General features: G+C 46.9%; 1 long non-coding RNA gene across 1 annotated transcript in view; it reads left to right on the top strand.

Moving 5' to 3' along the window:
* LOC132439427 (uncharacterized) overlaps positions 1 to 13,494 on the top strand; it is a 361,344-nt gene extending 347,850 nt beyond the window's left edge. Inside the window, exons 4-5 of the long non-coding RNA XR_009522352.1 lie at positions 5,052 to 5,174; positions 13,282 to 13,494. This is a non-coding gene — a long non-coding RNA (uncharacterized lncRNA). The remainder of the gene's footprint in view (positions 1 to 5,051; positions 5,175 to 13,281) is intronic.
* The last annotated feature ends 602 nt before the right edge of the window (positions 13,495 to 14,096 follow it).

The following is a 14,096-nucleotide window of genomic DNA, read 5'->3' as shown; positions in this document are numbered from 1 at the left end:
AATGTCTGCCAGATACCCCCATCTGAATAACCTTTGTTTGTCTGTCAGTAGTACTTTCAAGTAAGAATGATGTTCCATGAAGAAAAAGCGGCTATTTCTGCTTGACACACATACATACTTGACACACAAGTGCTTTTCCTTGACGTGGGCACTGTACTTCAGTATGTAACAGATGTGCTTTTTAAAGACTTCCCATTTGGTCACACAAAGTGTTAAAAATATGTATGTTCAAGGGTTGAGCTTTAATTATATTAATAATTTGTACTGTTTCATCAAGGACATTCATAAGCACAATTTCTTTTTTAATTGTGAGTGCATCAGAATAACATGACTACTGGTCCAGTTTGGTGCCGCTGCCTTGGTTCGTGAAGGCACCAGAAATTTTACCCACCATTACTTTTGTAGCATCAGTGCAAACTGTAACACCATCATAGCAAACAGCAAATCATGGCTTAGTAACATTATGAAAAGCATTTGACTTTGTGGACATCCTGAAAGGGTCCCGGAGACCCCCAGTGGCCCACAGACTACATTTTGAGAACCACTGTATTAGATGCAGTGGGGGATTCATAGATAAGTCAGATCCAGTTCTTGACATCAAATTATTCATCATCTATTGGTGGAGCTTGAAATGCTGGCAACTGAAATCCAAGTCCGAACGGGACAAATACTAAAAGATGTTAATTTTTTTATTGTGGGAGAACGTTCATAACATAAAATTTACCGTTTTAACCATTTAAATTGTACAGTTTAGTGGCATAAGTATATTCCCAGTGTTGTGCAACCATCACCACCATCCATCCACAGAAATTTTTCGTTTTCCTAAGCTGAAACTCTGTCTCCATTGAACAATAACTCCTTATTTCTTCCACCCCCAGGCCCTGGTAACCACCATTCTACTTTCTGTCTCTCTGAATTTGATGATTCTAAGTACCTCATATAAGTAGAATCATATAATAAATGGCCTTTTGTAACTGACTTATTTCACTTAGCACTGTTTTCAAGGGTCACTCGTGTTGTAGCGTGAGTCAGAAGTTCCTTCGTTTTTAGGGCTGAATAATAGTCCAGTGTGTGGCTATACCGCCTTTTATTTGTTTATCCATTCATCCATCCACAGACACCTAGCTTGCTTCCACCTTTTGGCTGTTGTGAATTAAGATTTTTTTTCAGCTCTTTCCCAGACTTTATTTAAAAAAAATTTTTTTTTGAAGCATAGTTGATTTACAATGTGTCTTAGTTTCAGCTGTACAGCAAAGTGATTCAGTTATATATACATATATATATTCTTTTTTGATTCTTTTCTATTATAGAGTATTACAAGATATTGAGTATAGTTCCCTGTGCTATACAGTAGGTCCTTATTGTTTATCTGTTTTATATATAGTAGTGTGTACCTGCTAACCCCAAACTCCCCATTTACTCCTCCCCTCCCCTTTCCCCTTTGGTAACCATAAATTTGCTTTCTATGTCTGTGAGTCTATTTCTGTTTTGTAAGTAAGTTCAATTGTATCATTTTATAAGATTCCACATATAAGAGATATCATATTAAATGAATTAAGATGTTAATTTCTGCAAAGCCTGGCCTTGCTCTCTTGGCATTTCCTGATCATCTTTCTTTCCTTGGTAATAAGACAGCGGGTGCCTCCAGGTAGGGCCTTCTTCTAGTACAGCCTACCCCACTCAGTCCACGCGGCCCACATTGGTCAAGAACACCAGCGTGATCTTTCTAAAACATGCTGCTTAGGCCTCCCCCATCCCATTCCCACCCCCACCCACACTGTCTTTTCCTCCTTCAGTTTGCATCCTCTCTACCCCAGACTAGATGTTCAGCAACAGCTGCTCTCATTCATTTCATCTCAACAAGTCTTTATTGATGACGCATTATTTGCTCATCAAACAGATCTGCCTTTTCAAACACTTACAGTCCTGGGCTTGGCTGCGCGTTTGCCTGTTAAATCTGTATTTGCACACGTTGGAGTTGTTAGCTCCGCTCAATAGAGACAAAAAGCTCTGTGCGTTGGATGTAGGTGTCTAGGGGAGGGTTTCTGAAGCACAGGGATTTCGTTAGACTAGCGGTGTGCCACCTTACCTACCCAAGCCTCTCTAAACCATATTTATAAATCATTTAGATATTTTATTACTAGATTTACCATTTCACCTGGCATTTGCTGCAGCAGCCAATACATCAAGTGCTAAATGAGAAATGGGTGAATTGGAGCTTCAGTGAGGAGAGACGTATGTTATGTGAAACACACAGGAAAAGAAATCCCATTGCCTTCTGTCCTCCTTGTATTTCTCACCAAGGTTCCAGGAAAGAAGCTTACAACTGGCGCTCACCTTTTGTTTTTGAGACGGCCCTAACTCCATGTCACTTGTCACTTTCTGCTCTATGTGCTTGAACTTCTGGTTGGAAAAGCCACTCCTATTTTCACAATAGAAAACAAGCTTTTGAGACTCCCTGATCATGGTGAAAATGAAGTGTCTGCCTCATGTTTCACTGTTTATAAAGCCCTTCCAAGTACTTTATTTCACGTCATTTTCCAATAGACCTGACGTTCATGATGGGCTCTATGTGAAGTGCTCAGTACGGTGCCTGGCATCCAGGAGAGATTCTCTGAGTGGAGTGGATGGTAATCAAGGAGGTGTTATCCTCATCCTTGTTTACAGATGGGAGGCTCAGAGAGGTTAAGCCAATTAACTAAGGCCACACAGCCTATAAAGAGTTGCTTCCTACGATCTCAACTCATCTCTGGGGGGACCACTGTGGAGTTCTTTTCTCTGTAAACAATTGATACATAATCATGCCTTCCCCCAGACCTGCCCAGATACCAAAATAATCTGATGAACTGCTTTTCTGCTCCTGTTTTAAGAGGAACTTAATACCAATAAGGGGCCAAGGGAGGAAGAGGGAGAGGATTGGAAAGCAAAAATGAATCGAGCATTTTCTAGGTGTCATATAATACGTAGTTAATGCTTAGAACTAACTACTGGGGGATATTATCTCACTGTTTTGTAAACAAAGAAAATAGACTCAGAAAGTTTAGAAAACTTGCTCAGTATCTCACAGCTGATGAGAGAAGGAGCTGGGATTCCAAGCCAGATGTGTTTAGAATTCATGTCTGTCTTAGCATGAAACTAACCATGGGCTTGGGCTACTGCAAAGCAGGGTCAGGAAAGGGCTGGCTCCTTAAGGACCATCTGGTCTGATGGCCTCAGCCTGGACTTCATGGCTGTGGAGGACTCCGGGAACCTTCATACATTTTATGAAATGATGTGTCTATGGGAGTGTGGCCAAGGGTCTGTTCTTGGGGGTGGGTTCAGATTAACAAAGAGAAACCGCAATAAGCTTGTGACTCACCGATCTATTCCAGCTCCAGTTCGTAAGTGGGGAAATGGATACCAAGGCAGGAAAAAAGGGTTCCCAAGCTTCATGTGGGTGGTGGAGCTGGAAGCCTTCTCCAGTCTCCGGACTCCCAGTTTACCCTAAATCTTGTCCCCCACATTAGCCTGAGCTGTCCGTCCAGTGCTGGTAAAGCACGGAGCTCAACGATCGGCATATTAAGTGTTACCTGTTTGGATCTGGACCGGCCAGGCTGTCCTTGGCAGACCTGTGCTCTAGTGGTCTCAGAAAGCATGGAGGTGAGCAGACCTTGCCTGAGAAGGGAGGAACAAAATGTCAGTTGACGTTTTATCAAAGCTCAAAGAGGTTTCAATTTGAAGTGTGAGAAAGGGTCGGAGCTTGGTTTTGTTTGAAAGGGCAGCTTCTGAGCCTCCATATCTCCAAGGTTTATAATTTCACCTTGTTTTGCCTCCCACCCCGGCCATGCTAGTCATTATAGCAAAAAGAGCACTTGATGGAAGAAAGACAGGTCTGTCCCTGCAAGAACAATTTCTCTGTTGTCTGTAGAATGCCACCCAATATGATAAGTGAAATGTCGATACTTCAGACTCCACTGGTCAGGATATTTGTTCACTTTCTTTAGTTATCATCAAATTCAGCCAGCTGGCCAAGGAGCAGGTTTTAACTTCTTTGACAAGTAAAGACCCACTGTGAGGTGGTAACGTATCTTCCAACGTCATCTTTTGTGCAGCTCTTTGGATTTCTTCAAGCTTGTGCTGGTGCTGGGCTGTGGACCTGGGAGGAGGACAGCGCAAGGGGCTCAGGGCCAGATAAATCCCAGACCCTCTGAGTTCTGATTCAATGCCTCATCAAACTGGTTCTCAACCACTAAATCAGTTTACAGCAGTGGTTTTACCTCCCAGGGACAATATTGCTGTATTTGGAGACATGTGTCACAACCAGGGGGCTGCAATTGGCATCTGGTGGCTAGAGGCCAGGGATACTGATAAACACCCTACAGTGCCCAGGACAGTGCCCATAACAGAGAGCGATCCAGCCTGAAATATCAGTAGTGCTGAGGCTGAGAAACCCAGGGTAGAGTAGGCTGCGTTAGGAGACCGAGGTGACCCACCATTCACTGGATCTCTGCCACATTGGCTCCCAACAAGATGCCTACAGCAAAGAAGTACCCAGTCCCAAATGTCCATCGTGTCGAGGTTGAGAAAACCCGATTAGAGTGCTGGGGTTCCAAGCAACAGAAACCGCCCCAGCCAACCTAAATATAAAAGGGGACTTACTGGAAGGGGAGGGGTTAGTAGACAGAATAGAGGGAAATGGTGATGTACCAGATCTTGCAAAGAGTAGGGATGAGGCCGCTCCAGTGTGGAGCCAGAAGGGACTTTAGGCCAGTCTCCTCCAAGTGCCACTGAAGGCTCACCAGTTCCTGCCCTTTCATCACTAGCAAGGGGATGTAGATGCCTGGGAGAGAGAGTCTGATTGGCTGCCCTGGGGCTGGGCCCACGCTGGCCAGAGGTCAGGTGCTTCCAGACCTGCATGTGAGGGGCAGGGGGCCAGCCTCAGAGAGGAAAACAGAGGCGCTCTGAGCAGAAGGGGGCTGTGCACTGGGTGGGCAGAGCCAACATGTGTCCTCCCACAATCATTACGTGCTGTTAACGGCAGATTCAGAAATGCCTTGCACTCTGTCTCACAGGACTCCATGTGGAAGAGCCAGGCTGGCGGACATTGTCACCGACCACTTGAGGAATAGAAGCAAAGACCTTGAAATCTGCAAAACGCAGCGAAATTGATCGCGAAAAGAATATCCCAGCATCTGGTAAGGTGGACTTCCGTTTCCTATTTTTCAACAACACCGTGCTTTTCGTTTCATGTATTGATCTGACCGACGTTTACTGGGTTCCTAGTGTGTCCAGGTGTTATGCCAGGGTCCCGAGTATAATCAGGTGTGGACCTCACCTGGGAAGAGCTTACAGTCTAACGATGGTGAGAGAGAGGAAGAAGCAGGCAGACGGGGTGGGGGGACAGAAATGGGACAGAGATAAAAGATATCAAAGGGGGTGTAAGTGGAAAGAGAAGTTGGTCATGGAATATCGGAATTCCACTCGGACCGTGTTGCTTTTTCTGTGGACCTGCTCCCCCATCAGCAAAGGAGGAGGACAGGTCAGGAACACACAGGAAGGAAGTGTTGCCACTTGCCAAAGGTGCGTTGGTGTCCCCAGAGCAGCGTTCTGGGGCGGATGCTGTGCCGCTGTTCACCATGTGTGTTTGTTAGCGCGGGAATGATGCTTCCCCAGGGACCCTTGTCAGGCCCGCACGAGGCCGCTGCAGTGTTGGCACGGAAGGCCCTGCATCTGTTCCTTTTACTTGTTCTGTTAAAGAGAAAGGCCCACTGAGGGTGTGCCGGGGGATCCAAAGCGCTGGTCATAGGGCAATTACTTATTACGAGCCTTGAACACATTCCTGATTGTATAAGGTTTCATTGTGTTTTTACGCGGAGGGCAGACTTGGGGAGTCAATTTGGCAGCCGAGACAGGGAGGAGAAAAGAGCTTTCAGGGATCATTCTGGATGTTAAAAGGTCACTTCGAGGCAGAGGTTCAGGGATATAGTGCAATTCTGGGGACTCCACCAGAAACCTCTCGAATCCGCGTTAGCGCTTAACCCTCCGTGGGAAGTCATAAAGAAAGATATTTCCCCCTTTCTCCTAACAATAATGTGACTTCCCCTCTAAGTAGCTCAATTGCTGGGCTCTGGGGTACCTGAGGGTAAAGGAGAATCAGCTTCCCAAATGCGGAGCTGTTCCTCCAGCATCAAGGCCAAGGCCGTCTGCAGCCCGTGGGTCCTGGGATGAGCTGGAGGAAGGGGGCCAAGGGCTGGCTGGGGGAGACGATGCTGCTCGGGGCGAAGTCTCACGTTCTCCATCTGTGACAAGCAGGGGTCTGACCAGACTAGCACTGAGAACCTTGGTCCTCCCAGCTTGGAAACACTGTGATTCCTTGATCTCATGGACCAACTGCCATGACCTTCCTAAAACATTGCTGAGGGTGACAGAATGGTTCATTCTTGGGTTGTGTTTAAGTAACATCAGGGACTGAACTCAGAGAAGAGCCTCTCGTTCCCGATGCACAAGCTCACGTGTGTGCCACAAACTTGAATTCCATCCAGGTCTGCCCCGGTCATGAAGCCTCTAATCACCACCACTAGCTCCTCCTCCATTACCCTATTTATTGACTGCAAACGGCGTGGCAGGCAATAGGTGAAGTACCTTAAAGACATGTTCTCAGTTAATCCCCACAAAAATCTTATTATCACCTGCACGTTATGGAGGAAAGTTCTAGGCCTCAGAGAGGTTTTGCAACTCATCTAGGGTCATACCCGTAATAAGCAAGTAATAGAGAGAAACCTCAGATTCAGGTTAGAGCAACGCAAATGCCATCTCTTAACATGCCCCTACGCGGGTTCACCTTCGCTACCATTTCTCAGGACACTCCGCACACTGGGTACTGCTGGTGGCCATGTCGTCCTTTGGGCCGGCTACTTGGCCCAGTGGAAAGAACATGGGGATCTCAGAATCTTCCTCTAGCTCGGGGGTTACTTTAGCTCTGGGATTGTTTAGCTCCGGGATTACCTTATTGTGGCCTTGGGAAAATTATGCTCTACTTCAGTTTTCTGTACTGAAAAATAGAAAAATACTTACCTTGCAGGATTTCTGTGATGCTCGATGACCTATTACATGTGGAAGTTCTTGATAAACAAGAGTTAAAATATTGTTATTTTTACTATGTCCTATCTCCAGTGCCTCTAAGCAGGGTCACAAGCTCCTCGGGGTCAGGCTCTGTGTGTACACCTCATTATTCTCATAAAGTCTCTAGCCAGTGCTAAAAATATAACTGGCACTCAGAAGGAAGTGGTTGACCTAATACAAAAATCTTGTTCATGAATGTGCTTGCTCTATAATATTTCCAAATTGCCCTCCACAGGGCCTGAGCCATTCTGCATCCCAACAGCGGGAGTGGGTAAACACAACCATTTCTGCAACTTTCACTTATGAATTAGGCTAAGCATAGTCTTCTATGTTTAACAGCCATTTGTATATCTTTCTATGTAAATGGTTATAGATGGTATTGAGGTGGTGGTCTTTTTTCTTCATTGATATGTAGGGTATATATTTGGGAGATCAAGGCAATATAATTTGCAAAACTTTTTTCCCCAGTGTGTCATGTGTTTTAAACTTTGCTTATGATGCAATTCATTTTAAAAACAAAAGCAAAGAGGAGCCAGGTCATAAGGCCTGTAGACATTTAGAAGAGTCCACGTGAGCTGGAAATGTACTTCTCTCCCTGTGGATCCCCAGGAGTGTACGTTTGTGTGCCAAGGGAAATACAGAGATGCAGGATCAACAAGGTGGAAACTTAAAAAAAAAAAAAAAAAAAAATCTATCCATCTATCTATCTATCTATCTATCTATCTATATATACACATGTGTATACTAAATAACCTACACCATTACTTTATAGTAAAACAAATGTGGATATGAAACGGCATAGACATCACCATTTGTATGAATTTTTAAAGTAAAGCATTGGAAAGTCAAAGAAATGCATTTGGCTGCTTTGGGGTCTGCCTCCAGATACCCCATGGGGGTCTCTTTAATGGGAAGGCTTGAGAAGCACTGCTCTCATGGGAGCTGGCAAACCCGTTCTTGTCTCAGGTCTGCCACTGGTTAACTGTGTGACCTGGCTGCATTCCACTGGCTGCCATAAACTTCAGATCCGCCAGAATATGAGCTCTCGTTGGGCAGGGTCACTATTTACTGAGGAATTGTCAGTGCCTAGGACAAATACCTGGGACGTAGTAGGGGCTCCTAAACGGGTATTGAATATAATAGAACAACATGCTCAAAATTCACTCTATTCATCACTCTCCCCAAAGATACAGCTGTCAGTTCTGTTCACGTCTAAGTTACCGGCCTACTGCGTGTGCGATTCTGGGATGTAAAGATGCCCGAAGGAGCCCCCCTCCCCTCCCCCCGTTGAGCAGGGCCAGAAACGTGTGCTCTGATGGGATGATCCTGAAGGATCGTTCTGGCTCCGCGCCCCTCCTCACGTGGTTCTTGCCTGGGTCTTGTAGAACATCAAGGTCAAGAATAAACACTTAGTCACGGGTCTCTAGAGGTCACCTTATGCACTCCTCTGCCACCTCAAAACACTACCCCCATTTTGGGGGGGACCCTTGGGTGGTCCAGGCCCCATGAGACTGTCAGCACAGGTGGTCCTTCCATGTCATGGTGGTCCCAGGCCCATCTCACACGGCCTGTTCTAAAGAAACATGATCTGGGCTGTTTATGGGGTGTGGGCTCTGATATGTGGGTGGCAGGCTGCTGGGCCACCGGCAGGCAGTAAAGTCTTATACATAGGCCTGTTTTCCGGCTACAGCTGCCACATCAAAAGAGCAAACTCCCTACACACTTTGCCTTAATTAAAAAAGTTATAGTAACCCTCAAGATGGAGGCAGGTCAGACACCCCTGGAGACAAAAGTTCTCTCTGTGGCCACAGACCAGGCCTTTCCTTCCACCCCAGGCACCATTAAAAGTGGGGCGATTCTGTAGGCCGTAGGCGTCACAGGCTGGGGTAAAATAGGAACGGAAATGCGGCCTCTCTTCATACTCATAATTTGCTTCGGAGGGATCTAGGGCCAAACATTTGAAAAAGGGCCCTGGTTTCTTGGACAGATTTCTGTTTTTCACACATTCCCATATTCTTTGGGGTCTTTCCCAGCTGTGCTTTCAAATGCCTCAAGCCCACGGGGGCACATGTTAGAGAACCATGGGGTGTAGCTCTATCCCCCATCTATAGCCAAGGTGGTAGTTAATAGCTTTGTTCTCTGATGGGAAAACTGAGTCCTGGCAATGGGAATGGGGGTTGCCTGCAGGACCCAGGCCGGCACCAGAGCCTGAGGACAGCACCTTGTCTAAGATCCCAGCCAGATCAGCCCACAGTTATCAGTCACAGAGACGGCAGTGCTCCCTGGAGCAGCCATCTGGTCCCCGACATTTCCTGGACCCCTTGTAAGTGGCAAGGTCACGTGACTTGCCAAGGAAAAGTCCACTGGAGGGAAAGGTGCCCCTTGCTGGCTGCAGCAGGGAAAGGCCCGTGCAGGACTCCCCAGGCTCTCCCCCATGGCCACGACTGGGAACAGTGGCCCACAGAGTGAAAACTCCCTGCGTGTGGGTCTTGCATAGGTCCCCCCACCTCTGCACCACACACACACATCATAGACTCACAGTGCGGGATAGAAGTATATTTTTGCTGTGTTAAGCCCCAAAGGTTTTTTTTCTGCAGCATAATACAGCCTAACCTAACCTAAACAGTACACTAAATTAGCCCAGTGAGCCCACGATATTTACTGATTCATTTATTCTTTAGCGCCCCAAAGACCACCATGGAGAAAAGTTACATGAAAACAGATTTCAGCTCAAACATAAGAAAATACTTTTTCCCCACATAGGTACTCAGTTCTGACTATCAGAGGGCAAGTCCCCACTCCCCTGCTATGCCAAGTATCAGTTTATTTCCTCTCAGCACCAAAGGGAGCTAGACTCTTTTTTTAAATAGTTGAATATTTTGAAAATTATTACTTTAAATTGTGATAAAATACACATAATTTAAAATTTACCAACTTAAGCACTTTTAAATGTTGCGTAACCGTTACCACCATCCACCTCCAGAGCTCTTTTTATCTTGCAAAACTGAAACTCTAAGATAATACTTTTTAACGGAGACATCTGAAGATGAGCTGGGCTGTTTCAGGACGTGGTGTGAAGTCTGCTTTTGCACAGATTTGTAGCTGAGGCTGGATGGTTTTTGGCAGGAGGATGGTGGAGCAGAAACCAATGGAGTGGAGTGGAGATTCACCTCCTGTATTCAGGGACCCCTCTCTCCACATTGCACTTTCGTGTAAATTACAAAGAAGCTCTCTCTGGGGGTGAACCATCCACAAGTTCTCTGGGTGGATGAAATTTTTTTAAAAGAACCCTGTATGAATGACCAGCAGGTTTAAAAGCGAGGCAGGCTGTCAGCTCCACGTGCCCCCCGGCTGGGCATCTTTGGGCAGGGTAGAAACCACGCGGCTGTGTGTAGCATCCCCATGTGCTGAGCGCTCTCTCAGACCTTTCCACGTGCCATCTCTTACTTACTGCAGTAATCCAGTGGGCTGGTTATTATCCCTACTTGACAAAATGAGGAAACCAAGGCTCAGAAAATTTCAGTAAATCGCCTTAAAGTCAAAGCTAGTAAACAGCAGAGTTGTGGTCCAAATCCAGTCTGTCCACTTCCAAGTCCAGTGCTCTTTCTACTGCCTCCAGCTGTCCCCACTTGACCCAGGAGTCTATGATGGAGGTCATACCACGAACAGAGCCAGGACTCAAGCCAACAGTACTGGGTTACTGGGGTGAGGCATCCTGCTTTCACAATCCCAACAAGAAAAGTGAAATTTTCACATGTGTGATAAAAAGGGACTATTCACAATGCTCTGAGTCTTACCTGAATGGAAATATTTAAGGTAGTGTCACAACAAAATGGATTATTTCATCTACAAAGACATTCATAGGGGTTGAAGGGTGCTGTGAAATACTTGCCTCTATAACCAACCAACATTCTCCCATTTCAGTCCCCAGCTCTGTCTGAGGACCTGGGCTCCGAATACCAAGCACAACGTACTCAGTTTTCTCAAATACCACTAGTTAGGGAAAAAGCAAAAGAAAGACAGAACGATTTCCTTTCTCATCTCCTGTGCAGGTGATTGGATTGCAGGGCTAGATGGAGGGAGAGTGATTTTGTTTCTCGGATAATGGAATTAAATGGGTGCCTCTCGATTTATTCCTAAAAACACAGAGAAGTGGCGTTTATGTTCCTGAAACATGAAATCAGTAGAAACACAACTGGGGGAAGAAAGGGAAATTAGAAAGAAAATCACCAATCATTTGATTATATGACAACTCGTGAATGTTCACGTAATTTATTGTCCTCTGCAAATCTGTAGGAAGGATGACTGCTTTTTTTAAAAAAAAATTGCTGGCTTCAGCATGTTTTTGTGAGAATGGGCAGCTGGAAAGGAAAGTGTTCTGGAACAGACGATGGCCCACACATCAGAGTTCCCCAAGCACTTTCATCTGTGTTACCTTTGTCATGTGTTCTGGCTGGTGCCAGGCTCTCGGGCTCCCTCTCTCCCTCCCCACTCCTGCTTCATGTACTTGGGACACCACACCGCGGTTGTCTTGTACCCTAGCTCTGCCCTGCACGCACGCAGCCAGATGCATACGTGCGAATCCACCTTCCTGTTCCTCCTCCTTCTCCTTTCAGGCTGCCTTCAGCTCTGGTACCGCCACCTCCTGACACACTCCCTGAGGGCTCCTGCCTTGGCTGGCTGTCCGTCTTCCCTGTTCTCTGGTGTCCTCTGGACCTCTAGTCAATGCCCCCACTGTCTCCTTGCAGAAGGTCTGGTGACAGACCTTCTCCTGTCAAGGCTGAGAGGCCCTTGGAGCACAGGGAAGTGTCCCCCTGGCCCAGGCAGATGCCGGACCTCGCACAGAGCAGGGTGCAGAGTCTGCACCCAAGAAATACTGGGTGAACGGATCCCAAGAGGGTGGTGTCATTGTCCCTAAGCACACAAAGAAATGGAGGGTGACGGAGGCCAGGCGAGGTGTCCTGTGTCCCCAGTGAGTTAGAGATGGTGCCTGGGCCAAAGCCCAAGGTGGGCGACTCCTGGCATTCCACTTGCTGTGGTCCTGCGTTTGAGGCCACAGCTCTTGCAGCTCCGACTTCCTCTCTGAGAAGCAGGGTTGTCTTGCGGTGAAGAAGCCACGTGGCGTGGCGGCTCCACGGCGTGTTCTCTGCATCTAGGGCAAGTATGGGGGAGGCGGCACAAGGATCCACCTCTGATCGACGTCACACGAACGGATTAACCCGGGCCAGGTTGAGACCCCAAATTGAAGGAGTGAAGTTGTGTCAGCTGCTTTAATTTATGTGTGCATTTACGGTCTCAATTATACGGGCACTTGCTGTCTCCATTTAAAAGATAAGGTTGAAAGGGGAGACGAAATTATGAGAAGAGATAAAATAAAAGCAAATCGAAGATATTATTCAAAAAGGAACTGGATGAAATAGCAAGAGCTGTCTGTGGTGGTAAAAGGAACACATGAGAGTGAAAGACATCCCCCTAATTATAGCTGCCGTAGGCTGCAAGCGAATATTCAAGTCAGCAGACGAGCAACCTTCCTTCCCTCCTGGGCGTTTTTACCTAAGGCCGTTCAGTTAATGCGTTTCTCCCGAATGCCTACTATGTGCGTGTCCCTGAGGATATAAATGCTCTTGCAGACCCAGAAAAATGACAATAACATATGATTAAAAAAAAAAAAAACAGGACAATCTTCAATGCGTGGTAGGAGCCCCGAAGAGGGAGTGGTTATCTACCTAGAGGAACTGGGGGTGGAGCAAAAGAGACACCTGAGTAAGCCTGATGGGTGAGGGTGACAGGTGGAGAGACGGAGGAGTCTCCAGCAGAAGCAGCCACAGAAAGTCTGGGAGGAGGGGCTGGAAACGCGGTGAGGGTGTTTAGTCCTGGTTATTGAACGCTTAGTAAATACTAGGCCCTGGGCTAATTGCACTACCCCTGTTAACTGATCTGTTCATCACAGCATTTTGAGGTAGGTACCATTATTACCTCCACGTTAGGGGTGGAAATACTATCACTGAGGTTATGTAACTTGACCGAGATCATAAGGTTGGTGTAGACTCAGACCCAGGTGTCTTCGCTCTCTGGAGAGAGAACGTTAGGCTCTCTCTTGAAATTGCAGTCACAGTGTCAGCCGAGGCTGCAGTCATTTAAAAGCTGGATTGGGCTCACTCAGGTGGCTTTTGTTGGCAGGCTCTGTTCCTCCTGATGTCGGCTCTCTACAGGACTGCTTGTGATGTGGCTGCTTCCCCCAGAACAAGTGATCCAAGACAGAGAGAGACGCCAAGTGTCTTTTATAGCCTACTTTGGAAGTGACATGCCTTCACTTCCATTGGATGCAACTGGTCACATAGACCAACTCTGGTACAGTGTGGAGGGGACGGCACACAGGTGTGAATACATGAAACGGGGATCAGAGAGGCTATCTCAGAGGCTGCCTACCCCGCATGACCTCCTAAATTATTGGGAATTTTTGTTCCAGCAAGAAATGGGTAAGGGGGATGGGAATCTGATGTGTAGGTTCCTTTAGTGGGAACTTCAGGGCAGAATTTATTATAAATGCACGTAGAGAAGCCCAGTTTGACCCCCACTAAGAGGATGAGCTGGTCATCCCTTCCAAAAGGCACGCACTGCAGAATGGCCCTTTCCTCTCTCCCAGTGCTCCCTGGCTCCGCACCTGTATGTTGAAAGGTCTCTGTACACAGTAGGTACTCTCTGCCATGCTGGTGGAGTTGCACTGGCTGCAGCTGCAGCTCTGGGGACCCTGAGCTGTGCAGTTGTGTTCAGAACTCCTTCGCCCCCATGTGCCCACTTCCTCAGGCCGGCTCATATTCCATCCCCTCTGAAATCGTCACCCACACTTCCCAATCGGACTTCTCGCAGACCTGCGGCAATCCAGGCAGGCTCTGAAAGGCTTGGCTTCTCTTTCTGAGGATTTTATCAGCACGCGAAAATAAACAGAGCTCGAGGGGTCCTTGATGTCTTAGGATTGCATTTTAATGACTGCT

The sequence above is a fragment of the Delphinus delphis genome, chromosome 16 (genome assembly GCF_949987515.2).
Source record: "Delphinus delphis chromosome 16, mDelDel1.2, whole genome shotgun sequence".
NCBI lineage: Eukaryota > Metazoa > Chordata > Mammalia > Artiodactyla > Delphinidae > Delphinus > Delphinus delphis.
The sequence above is the reverse complement of the archived record's forward strand: the minus strand, read 5'-3'. Positions and strand labels throughout refer to the sequence as shown.